This window comes from Perca fluviatilis, chromosome 14 (genome assembly GCF_010015445.1).
Source record: "Perca fluviatilis chromosome 14, GENO_Pfluv_1.0, whole genome shotgun sequence".
NCBI classification, from domain to species: Eukaryota; Metazoa; Chordata; class Actinopteri; order Perciformes; family Percidae; genus Perca; species Perca fluviatilis.
The window spans coordinates 5,244,114-5,257,189 of NC_053125.1; the positions used below are offsets into that span (position 1 = coordinate 5,244,114).

At 44.6% G+C, this 13,076-nt stretch overlaps 1 protein-coding gene across 1 annotated transcript in view; it reads right to left on the reverse strand.

Annotated features, from left to right (window-relative positions):
- The window catches only part of LOC120573313 (peroxisomal acyl-coenzyme A oxidase 3-like), a 31,820-nt gene extending 30,976 nt beyond the window's left edge, over positions 1-844 (reverse strand). Inside the window, exon 1 of the mRNA XM_039822974.1 lies at positions 766-844. The gene's annotated coding sequence lies outside the window, so the exon portion shown is untranslated. The remainder of the gene's footprint in view (positions 1-765) is intronic.
- Between the last annotated feature and the right edge of the window lie 12,232 nt (positions 845-13,076).

Sequence of the window (13,076 nt, forward strand, 5' to 3'; positions counted from 1 at the left end):
GATAAGGAAAGGGTCAAGAGGAAATGAGAATTGAGTCAAGGTTGGTTTACAGATAAATCTTCAACAAGGAAAACAGTGAAACAATTTGAAACAAATGTATGATACCAATGAAAACAGATGAGAGAGGCTTTGTTCAGAGTTTTTACCGAATGGAATGTGACAGATTCACAACAGCCTGTGTTGTTTGACATTCAATGTGGAAGTCAGTCTCTCCATTACATTTCTTAATTCCATAAACATCTCTTCTTTTCTCAAGATATTTTTTTATTCCTTTTTGAAAAACAATCAAAACATCTTCATAGTTGGGATAGTTAAATTAGTTAATTAACTCAAAACTTTTTTTTTTAAATCAATGCTTCCGCCAATTTTACTGTCCTCACCTTGGCCAAAGCTGTAACTGAGGCCTGTGTTAGAGGTACCATAGTCTGGATCAACAGAGGTACATTTCCAGGATAATTGACTGGAATCTCCCTTTATTGCATTTTCAAAAAAATAGAATAAATCTTTCAAAAATCTGAAAGTGTGTTTTAAAGAATCTTTAGGCTCTCTGGGATAATGCAGTCCTGATTTGATCAGTCCAAGTTTTGATCTGGACCTGTCCCTATGTGGTCTTGATGTGAAAATGATTGAAAGAATCAGTGAAATGTCCCTTTATTGCATTTTCACAAATAGAATAATGCTTTCACGAATCTCAAAGTGGCTTTCAGACAGCTTTAATGCTTAACCTTAAATGTCTAACGCTATTATTGTGTAGTTGTGTCTTACCTTATATGTGAGCTTCCCCTGTTGATATCGCTGTGTCTCTTCTTCTGTGGTCAAAAATGACCTGAGTACAGATGCTGCTTCTCCTTGAAGGAGAGAGAGAGAGAGAGAGAGAGAGAGAGTAACAGGGAAAGTTAATATCTTACTACTTGTCTACATTGTGAGCAGCTATCTAAACAGAGGTATCAGGATGTGAAGAACATCTTGGTCCAAACGGGGACCAACGACCTGACAGTAAGCTTCAGAGACTTACCAACAGCACTGTGACTCTGTCATCTCTTCTACCAAGCAGTGGTGGAATGTAAATAGGTATATTAACTCCAGTACTGTACTTATGTACAAATTTTGAGGTACTTGTACTTTACTTGAGTCTTTTCTTTTCATGCCACTTTCTACTTCTACTCCGCTACATTTCAGAGAGAAATATTGTACTTTTTACTCAACTTCATTCATCTGACAGCTTTAGTTACTAGTTACTTTACAAATTAAGATTTTTGCACACAAAACACATGTAGTTTATAAAATACGATGTTTTATTATAAATTAAACTACCCAACAATATAATAATAATAATAATAATAATAATAATAATAATAATAATGCATTTTATTTATAGGCGCCTTTCTAAACACTCAAGATCACCTTAAAAAATCTGCAATAACACACTCAATACATTAAACAAGCAATCAGAGAAACAAGCAATAAAAATAACATAATACTATTAATAAAAGAATTAAAGAGAGATAGCCTGTCTGAAAAGATGAGTTTTTAGGTGAGATTTGAAAGTGGTTATGGACATGGAGTGTTGAATGTAGTGGGGCAGAGAATTCCAGAGGTGACTGAAAGCTCTAAACCCCATGGTAACCAAACGAGCAGGTGGGAGGATGAGCTGGATGGAGGAAGATGACCTGAGAGAACGGGTAGGTGTCTTAATATGGAGAAGCTCGGTGAGATACTGAGGGGCAAGATTGTTGATAGCTTTAAATGTAAGGAGGAGGATCTTGTAAATGATGCGGTATTTCATGGGGAGCCAATGAAGTTGCTGCAGGACAGGTGTTATGTGACTGATGGAGGGGGTTCTGGTAATGATGCGGGCAGCAGAGTTTTGGACTAGTTGTAGTTTATGGATGGATTTGTCAGGTAAACCATAGAGGAGAGAGTTGCAATAATCTAGTCGGGAGGTGACCAGGGTGTGAACCAGAATTTCAGCACTGTTGGGGGAGAGAGATGGGCGCAGGCGAGAGATGTTACGTAAATGGAAATATGCTGACCGAGTGATGTTATTGATGTGGGACTGGAATGACAGAGTGCTATCTAGGATGACACCCAGACTCTTAACCAGGGGGGAGGGGGACACAGATGAATTGTCGATGGAGATAGAGAAGTCATTTATTTTTGAGAGGATTGATTTGGTGCCAATAAGGAGGAGTTCAGTTTTGTCACTGTTGAGCTTGAGAAAGTTTAGGGAGAACCAGGATCTGATTTCCTGAAGACAATTTGATAGAGAGGTGGGAGGGAGGGATGTGGTAGGTTTAGTGGATAGGTAGAGCTGGGTGTCATCTGCATAGCAATGGAACTGAATGTTATGTTTACGGAAAATATGACCAAGAGGGAGAAGGTAGATAATGAACAGAAGGGGTCCAAGGATAGAACCTTGGGGAATACCAGAGGAGAGGGGGGAAGAGTGGGATCTGAAAGTTTTGAGTTGGACAAACTGAGTACGGCCAGAAAGATATGATTTAAACCAGTGCAGGGGTGTATCAGATAATCCAATGGAGGCTAGTCGGTCAATGAGGATGGTGTGGGAAATTGTGTCAAAAGCCGCACTTAGGTCCAGAAGGATGAGGATTGTTAGGAATCCAGAGTCCGCAGCCGTGAGGAGGTCATTGGTTATTTTAACAAGAGCTGTTTCGGTGCTATGTAGGGGACGGAAACCTGATTGGAACTGTTCATAGAGATTATTTTGGGAGATGTGTTCATGAATCCGAGAGGCAACTGTTTTTTCAAGGATTTTTGAAAGGAAGGGGAGGTTGGAAATTGGGCGGAGATTGTTGAAGTTTCTTGAGAATGGGGGTTATTGCAGCTGATTTGAGGGATGACGGAACAATACCAGTGATAAGAGAGGAATGGATAATTGCAGTTATAAAAGGGGTCAGGGAGTGAATGCAAGCTTTAACCAGTGTAGTCGGGAGAGGATCAAGTTGGCAGGTTGATGGTTTAGATTTGTAAATAAGGTTGGTTATTTCAGCAACAGAGGGAAGGGTAAAGTCAGAAAAAGGATAACAAGAAGATATTTGAAAATCAGAGGACTTTTTGAGGGTTGAGATCTCGGGGGCTAACTGTTCATGAATATGGTCAATTTTAGTATTAAAAAATGTCATAATGGAATTACAGGAGTCAGTGGAGTAAAAATGAGGTGGAAGAGAATCAGGTGGGCATAGTGTTTTATGTACCAATGAGAAAAGTGCTTGTGAGTTGCCAGAACCTGATCTGATTAAATCTGTATAATAGTTGGACTTTGCAGTGGAAAGAGAATCTTTATAGGAAAGTAAATGGGTATAAAACATTTGTTTGTGGATGGTGAGACCAGTCTTTCTATAGAGGCGTTCCAGTTGGCGACCTCTGGCTTTCAGTTGCCGATGTTCAGAAGTAAACCAGGGTGCTGACTGGGAGAAGGAAACGGTCCGTGTTTTTAATGAGGCCAGGGTATCGAGGAGATGGTGTAGGCCACAATCGTAATGACTGAGCAGTTCATCAGGGGTGGATGTGAAGTCGATGTTGGGAAGATTGGCAATACCAGAGTCCAGAGCTGCTGGGTCAATAGACTTAATGTTGCGGAAAGAGATTGTACGTGACAGTTTTGTTTTGAACAGTGTCACCTTAGCATTAAATGAGATAAGTTTATGGTCAGAGATGTGAAGGTTAAATGCAGTACAGCTAAAAGGAGTGACACCAGAGCAGCAAAGTAGATCCAGGGTATGAATGGGTAGGGAAATTAATAAACTGCTGCAAATCAAAACTATCAAGGCATGATATAAAGTAAGTGACCAGTGACTGCTGTGAAAGGGCAGCTGACAACAAGGGAAAGTCTTTGTGACAGCATGGAAAGACAGCTGGCATGAGGGAATAGACCTCAACGGGGCTGCCATGGGCTAGCTAACCCGTGGCGGCGGGATCCAGCACGGAGGTGTATGGGTCCCACCCACAAATTGCTACGAAAAGTCATAAGAAGAAAATACCCCTTGAGCCAGCGAGATGGCTCGTCGGCAGACAACCCGGTAACGAACACAGGAATGGAACAGACTACGAGATTGATGATCAGCCTACCTGAGGCTCCGACCAGCTACAGCAGGACGTAAGCTCCAGAACTGCATGTGTGGCTGGACAAAGGTTACTTCTACCCTAGGCCTGAAAATACATCAGGGCAAGAAAGGATGCCTAAAGAAGGGGCAACAGGGAAGTCGCATCGACAGCTACTTTCTGAGAAGCAGGTCGAAGTCAGTTGACAGAAGTTCAGCAGCAGGACACACACCACAGTCTGCAGGACATCGACACCCCTGCCCCAGAGGAGGAAGAACAAGGCACAGGGAAGCAACCCGAATCCGCAAACCACGAAAGCAGAGAAGAAGATCCAGGGGCGGAAGCGCCCTGGTGTCAGGCGGCCAAAGGCCTGCGACAAAACGCTGTGGAAGGAGGTCAACACTGATCTCTGCAACATACTCGGAAGGGATCAGAGGCACAACCATGAAGAAGTTGGAAAGAATGGGCGATCTTATCTATGCCTATGGGTGTCGGACAGTCTGAGTGGTCGAAAAAAGCTACTCCGTCAATCCCCAAAAAATCGAGAAGGCAGACAGAAATAGATCGCCTAGTCAAGGAGAGGAGACAGCTGAAGAAGCAATGGAGGAAGGCCTCAGAGGAAGAGAAGGGTGGCATAAACCTGCTGCAGGAAGAGATTCAGAGCAGGCTTGTAACACTGAGGAGAGCTGAAAACCTTCTGAGGAAGCACAGAAGGAAGGAGCAAACAAGATCACGCTTTTATAAAGATCCTTTTATGTGAAGAGTCTCTTCGCAAAGGAGAAGAGTGGAAGTCTATTGGTATCTAAGGCTGACCTGGAAGAACATCTAAAAAATTCCTGCACAGATGATAGACACCAGGAAGAAGTTACGCTCCCCTCCTGACATGCCACCAGCCAATCCACCAGAGCACAAACTGGATATCAGTCTACCCAGATGGAGTGAGTTAGAACAAATCTTGCGTAGAGCAAGGGCCGCATCATCTCCAGGTCCTAACGGAGTTCCATACAGGCTCTACAAAAACGCACCTGATGTCCTGCGATTCCTCTGGAGACTGATGAGAGTCGTGTGGCAAAAGAAGGAAATACCAACGTCCTGGCGGAGAGCCGGAGGGATTCTTATCCCGCGGAAAAGGGCTCATCAGTGATTGGGCAGTTCCGCCAGATCAGCCTTCTAAACGTCGAGGGGAAAAATCTTCTTCAGTGGTGGTCGCTCACAGATTGGCAGAATACCTGCGAAAGAAACAACCTGATTGACACGTCAATTCAGAAAGCAGGCGTCTCAGGCTTTTCTGGTTGTGTAGAACACGCTAGTGTCATCTGGCATCAGATCCAGGTCGCCAAAAAGGAGGGAACAGATCTTCACGTGGTATTCCTGGATCTCGCGCAACGCGCTTTTGGTTCAGTACCTCACACCCTCCTGTGGACAGCCTTTGACTACTTCAGAGTTCCAGCAGCTCTCACAACCCTTGTTAAAGCCTATTTTGAGGATGTCCAACTCTGCGTGACAACAGCAGAGTACACGACAGCATGGCAACACCTGGAGGTGGGAATCATGGCCGCGGCTGTACCATCTCTCCGTTGGCCTTTACCATGGCCATGGAGGTCATTATCCGGCCTCGCGATGGACGGGTTGCGGACAGCAAATAAGACCTGGGCTGAGGCTGCCACCGCTCAGAGCCTACATGGACGACCTCACAACTTTAACCACGACCAAGGTTTGCACTGTACGGCTACTAAGAAAGCTACAGGAAAACATTGAACGGGCCCGCATGAAGATCAAGCCGAGCAAGTCCAGAAGCATCTCCATTGTCAAGGGTAAACTGTCAGAGCACCGCTTCCATATTGGCGAGGAAACCCATTCCAACGGTCTCCCGAGAAGCCTGTGAAGAGCCTAGGTTGGTGGTATGATGCCTCCCTTAAAGACAAAGAGCAAGTAGAGCAGCTCAGGAGGGAAGTAACCAGCGGCCTGGAGAACATCGACAGAACCCTGCTTCCTGGCAAGCTGAAGCTCTGGTGCATGCAGTATGGACTACTCCCACGTCTCCTGTGGCGCGCTAACCCTCTGCGAAGTCCCGCTCTCAAAGGTGGAAAAGCTGGAGAGACTGGTTAGTTCATATGTAAGGAAGTGGCTTGGCCTTCCCAGGTGCCTCAGCAGCATTGGGCTCTATGGCAAAGGGATGTTACATCTCCCCATTTCCAGCCTGGCAGCAGGAGTTACAAGTGCGCCCAAAGTCAGACTGGAGATGATGCTACTGGATTCGAGTGATCCATTTGTAGCCCAAGCTGCTCCCATCCTGGCTACTGGGAGGAAATGGACTCCATTGGCTGCAACTGAGCAGGCAAAAGCAGCACTCAGACACAAGGACATCGTGGGCGAGTGCAGGGGGGAGGAGTGGTTTTGGCCTGGGTGCCAGTACACCAGTGTGGCATAAGGGCTTCTTCCATTTCAAAGACGCAAGCTTGTGGTCCAGGAGGTACGTCGGGAGGAGGAAGCAAGAAGGTGTGCTCAAGCTGTGCGCACAGGTAAAGCAAAGGGCAGTGGATGGCATGGAAAGGAGTGGAAAAGAGGAAGATCTCCTGGAGTGAATTGTGGGAGATGGAGGCATTCAGGGCAAGCTTTACCATCAGGGCTGTCTACAATGTCCTGCCTTCTCCTGCAAACCTAAGCCAGTGGTATGCCGAAGACCCCACATGCCCTTTATGTCCAAGTCTAGCAACACTGAAGCACATCTTAGTGGGATGTAAGACCAGTCTCACCCAAGGTCGTTACACCTGGCGGCACAACCAGGTGTTAAAGTGTCTTGCAGCAGTGCTGGAAAGCCGACGGACAGGTGTGAATGCCCTTCCTCCCCGTCATCTCAGTGGCAGCCAACACCATTTGTCCGGGAGGGTGAGAGTAAAGGCAGCCTCACTAACGTAAGACCAGACACTGGGAGGCTGAGCAGAGCACGCGACTGGAAGCTGCTGGCAGACCTGGATAAGAAACTCTGCTTCCCAGCTGAGATTGCAGTATACGCAACCTGCGAAGAACTTGTTCTGTGGTCAGCCTCGTTGAAGCTTGTCTACATCATCGAGCTCACCGTGCCCTGGGAGGGTGCAATGGAGGAGGCCTATGAACGGAAAAGGCTGAGGGTAGCAGAACTTGCAGCCGGTGCGCAACAACAGGGCTGGAATGCGAAGGTACACCCAGTGGAAGTAGGTTGCAGAGGGTCGTAGCCACCTCGACATCTAGGCTGCTCAGGGAGATGGGAGTGCGAGGGAAGGCCCATCGACAGGCAATCAAAGACCTCTCCAAGGCTGCTGAAAAGGGGAGCCAGTGGCTGTGGATGAAAAGAAAGGACTCCGCCTGGGCTTTCAAGTGAGTTGATGGCATCTAGGGAGTGAACCTGGGACGCTGGGACTCACTGCTGAACCCTCTGGAGGTGTCGTGGGCCTATCAGCAAAACACCTAAAAGGAGGAGGGCGCCCACTTGACAACCCAAAGGGTGCCATCACTCAATTGAGCATCCCACGGAGTCTCATCGGTGCCTGGCAATTAATAATTTAGGGATATTAACATCTAGTCCTACACAACAGACCTTTTGTAAGGTAGTTATTGCCTTTATGAATATTAATGTTAAAGTCACCAAGGAGAATAACATTAGGGGAGAGGGGAGAAATAAGTGTAAGAAAAGCAGAAAATTCATTGATTCATTGGGCTTTGGTGGACGGTACATGGTGGCTACAATGATAGGGGATGGACCATTTAGTTTAATGACAAGGCACTCAAATGACTGGTAGAGTGGCACAGAGACAGGCGAGACTTTCCAGCTCTCGCGATAGATTATCGCGAGACCTCCTCCGCGACCTGTAGCGCGGGGTTGACAGCTGTAAACAAACCCTGGGGGAGTTGCTTCGTTCAACTGAGAAAAGTCATTTGGTTGCTGCCAAGTCTCTGTCAGACTAAAGAAGTCATACTTGCGGTCATTTATGAGGTCCTGGAGGATAAGTCCTTTGCCTGAAAGTGAGCGGATGTTGTATAATCCAAAGTGGAGATCACTAAGGTTGTTCTTGTGGGAGACAGAGCTAGCGTTAGCCGACCTGGGTAGACTGGTTGTTTGCGTTGACGTAGCAACCAATCAAACGGACGTGCCGACGTGTAAGGTGAGCGTATTGTGTCACTTCCGGTGTTCCCGTGTTACAAACGCTAGTGTGCTGCTCCGGCAAAAACTTACTGAACTCTGCTTCACTGTTTAAATTAGCGGCTATTTGCCTGGATTGCATTTGAATTACAATTGTTTTACTCAAGCACTTATACTTAGCCTCACTTACAGTGACTGACTCGCTGAATTTACAATTGTTAAAACACTGTTAGCTACTTTAGCTTAGCCATTAGCAATGGCTAATTCCTCTCCCTCTCCTGCTCTTTCTTGCTCTGTGTGTCAAATGTTTAGCTATTCCTCAGCCTCCTTTAGTGATAACGATACATGTAATAAATGTAGTATATTCGCTGTTTTGGAGGCAAGGCTTAGTGAATTTGAGTCACGGCTCCGCACCATGGAATCAGAATCGCATGCTTCCGTAGCTAGCCAGCACCATGTAGTTAATGCGGGCCAACATACTGTAGCTTCTGTAGCTTCTGCTAGCTGTCCCCCGGCAGACCACGAGCAGCCGGGCGAAGTGGGTGACTGTCCGAGGGAAGCGTAAGCGCGATCTAGACCAGGGAGTGCACATGATGACGGTCGCTCTAAACCGGAGCGTCTTCGCCTCTCTAACAGTTTCTCCCTACTCAGTGATACACCCGCTGAGAAGCCAGTTCTGGTTATTGGGAGCTCTATACTGCGATATGTGAAGCCAGCGGCCCCGGCGGCTACAGTAGGCCTACCTACGGTAATATGTGTCCCCCGGGCTGGAGCGGGCGATATAGAAACCCATCTAAAGCTGCTGGCTAAAAAGAACCGTAAATACAGTAAGATCATACTTCACGTAGGTGGTAATGGTCGTAAATCGGAGATCACTAAAATGAACGTTGAGTCACTTTGTGCATACGCAAAGACAATGTCGGACTCAGTAGTTTCTCTGGACCCCTGCCAGACCTGACCAATGATGAAATGTACAGCCGTACGTCATCCTTCCACCGCTGGTTGTCGGGTGGTGCCCAGCTACTGATGTGGGCTATGTGAATAACTGGAGGCGTGCTCTGGGGAAAGCCTGGTCTGATTGAGAGAGAGCGGCATTCATCCCACCTGGTACGGTGCCGCTCTCATATCAAAAAATCTGAACGAGTTTATCAGACATAAACCATGACAACCCAAGTTTGATATTAGTAATCGGAGGTGCAGTGCAATGCCCCTCTGTGCTTCCGTTGGAGCAGTCGCCCACTCATAGTCTAATAAACACGGTGTCTGTCCCCGGCTCAGATCGGTTAAATCAAAGGGGTAAACAAAAGATGCGCTATACTTAACAACCTAATTGGAATTAAAACGACTGCAATAGAACAAAATAGGAAAATTAGATGTGGATTATTAAATATTAGATCTCTGTCTTCTAAAGCAGTATTAGTAACGAGTTGATATCAGATAATAACATTGATTTATTTTGTCTTACTGAAACCTGGCTGGGCCATGAAGACTATGTTAGTCTAAATAAAGCCACTCCTCCCAGCCATATTAATACTCAAATTCCTAGAGGCTCAGGCCGAGGAGGGGGAGCGGGCCATCTTTGATGCAAGCCTGTTAATTACTCCTAAACCTAAATTACATTATAATTCCTTTGAAAGTCTTGTTCTTAATCTTCAACATCCAAAATGGAAAACATTACAGCCAATTATATTTGTTGTTATTTACAGGGCTCCAGGTCCGTATTCTGAATTTTTATCTGAATTCTCAGAGTTTTTATCATGTTTAGTCCTTAAATCAGACCAAGTACTTCTTGTAGGTGATTTTAATATCCATGTGGACGTTGACAATGACTGCCTTAGTACTGCTTTCAACTCATTACTGGATTCAATCGGTTTCAGTCAGAGTGTGCACAAGGCGACGCACTGTTTTAACCACACCCTCGACCTTGTGCTGGCATATGGTATTGAAATTGAGGATTTAATAATATTTTCGCAGATTTCGGTATTATCAGATCATTCTTTAATCACTTTCGAATTCTTACTACCTGATTATATTAAATTAGATAAAAGCTCCTACTAGGCCTGTCACGATAACAAATTTTGCTTGACGATAAATTGTCCCAGAAATTATTGTGCGATAAACGATAATATTGTCATCGAGAGACCATTTGCATCTAATATAATGATAATGGCATAATAATACAGGTACACCTTTTCAAAGATCAATACACTTTTATTTCTAAATAATATTTAACACTGGAACTGGAAGACATTTTAAATATCCAGAACATGTCTTTGATCTCCTTTAGTATGTCGTCTTTCACGCTGATGTACAGTTGTGGAATTGCCGTTTGTGACACAAGTTCTCAGACTACAGACTCTGTACTACATTTTACAATTATTTAACTCTAAATATTAAATTTAAATAATATATAATTAATAAATTAAATCTATCGGTATGGCTATCTGCCACATGGCGGTAAATGTACCAAAATAGTTCTGTTTTTCAGTCTTCATTTTGGGGGTAAGCGCACGGCTTCTGCTCCTCTTCAGGTCGGAGCTTCGTGGGGGGGCGGGACACACACACACACACACACACACACACACACACACACACACACACAGGTGCAACTCTGACATACTTTCCACACCTGTGTCCGCGGACAGCTGTAGGCTTGTACCGTTAATGTTCTGTGCATTGTCGGAAACATGCAGCCACTTTCCTGAAACCGCTATGACTGACCAGCGGCGTGTATGTCCGAGGCCCGTCTCCACAGTCTCCACCTGCAGGTTGTCAGCTGTGTGGTTTGGATTGAAAGGGAGAAACGACGCCAAATAACACGGTGGATATCGCTCATATAGGCCTACTTCTTTTGACGGGCGCCTTTAACTGCAAAGTGCTGCGGAAACCCTGCTCCAACTCTCAACTAGCGTTTGTCTGTCTCTGTCTCTCTGTCCGCAGTCCCGCCACAAAGACCATGCGACTGACAAGAGGGTTCACTCCTCGTTACGCTTAAGGAACCGAGTGGTCCTCCAGTCTCTTTGGTAGAGAGAGACGAGGAAAACAAACAAGCATGCAAATGGAAATTATCGCGCCGGAAAAATTATCGAGCTCATTTTTTTTATCGTACGATAACTCGATTTATTGACTATCGCGACAGGCCTAGCTCCTACACCAGATGCCTATCTGACAGTGCTATAGCTAAATTTAAAGAAGATATTCCAACAGCATTCGACTCTATGTCATGCCTTAACATAACAGAGGACCTGCATGTTAACCTCAGTCCCTCTCAAATTGATGCATTTGTAGACGGTAGCCTCACATGCCTACGGACGACCTTTAGACTCTGTTGCTCCCCTGAAAAGAAGATTTTGAAGCAAAGGAAACTAGCACCTTGGTATAACTCCCAAACTCGCAAAATAAAAAAATTGCGCCAAAACTTGAACGTAAATGGCGTTCCACCAAACTGGAAGAATCTCGTTTGGATTGGCAAGACAGTCTGAAAACCTATAGGAAGGCCCTCAGAAATACTAGATCAGACTATTACTCATCATTAATAGAAGAAAACAAGAACAACCCAAGGTTTCTTTTCAGCACTGTAGCCAGGCTGACAGAGAGTCACAGCTCTACTGAGCCATCTATTCCTCTAGCTCTGAGTAGTGATGACTTCATGAGCTTCTTTAACGATAAAATTATAACAATTAGAGATAAAATCCATCACCTTTTGTGCTCAACGGTTCACCTTTCAATGCAGGACTCCTAGAAAGAACGACTAGTCTCGACATATACTTAGACTGCTTTTATCCTATAGACCTTCAACAATTAATGTTAAAGATATCCTCAGCTAAGCCATCTATCTGTCTCTTAGACCCCATCCCAACGAGACTACTAAAAGAAGCATTAACTGTGGTTAACACCTCATTACTAGATATGATCAATATGTCTCTATTAACAGGTTATGTACCACAGTCATTTAAAGTAGCTGTGATAAAACCTCTTCTGAAAAAAACCACCCTCGATCCTGAGGTCTTAGCAAACTATAGACCTATATCTAACCTTCCCTTTCTATCCAAGATCCTTGAGAAGGTGGTTGCTAATCAGTTATGTGATTTTCTACATAGCAATAGTTTATTTGATGACTTTCAATCAGGATTTAGAAAGCATCATAGCACAGAGACGGCACTGGTAAAAATTACTAACGACCTTTTAACTGCTGCAGACAAAGGTCTTGTCTCCATTCTTGTTTTACTAGATCTTAGTGCTGCATTTTGACACTATTGACCATTCAATCGTGTTACAGAGATTGGAAAACGTGGTTGGCATTAAAGGAATTGCTCTGAGTTGGTTTTAGGTCCTATTTCTCTGATCGATCTCAATTTGTGAATGTTAATGATAAATCCTCCAAGTACGCGCTAAAGTTAGCCATGGGGTTCCTCAAGGCTCAGTGCTTGGACCAATTCTATTCTCCTTTATATATGCTTCCTCTAGGCAATATTATTAGAAAACACTCAATTAACTTTCACTGTTATGCGGATGACACCCAATTATACTTGTCAATCAAACCAGACGAAACCAGTCAGCTAGCTAAATTTCAAGCGTGCATTAAGGATATAAAATCCTTGATGACCTATAATTTTCTGATGTTAAACCCTAACAAAACTGAAGTTATTGTACTGGGACCTGAACACCTCAGAACTTCATTATCTAAAGATATAGCTACTCTGGATGGTATTGCCCTGGCCTCCAGCACCACTGTTAGAAATTTAGGAGTTATCTTTGATCGGGATATATCCTTTAATGCCAATCTAAAACAAACCTCAAGAACAGCCTTTTTTCATCTTCGTAACATTGCCAAAATTAGGAATATCCTGTCTCAAAACGACGCCGAAAAACTAGTCCATGCATTTGTTACTTC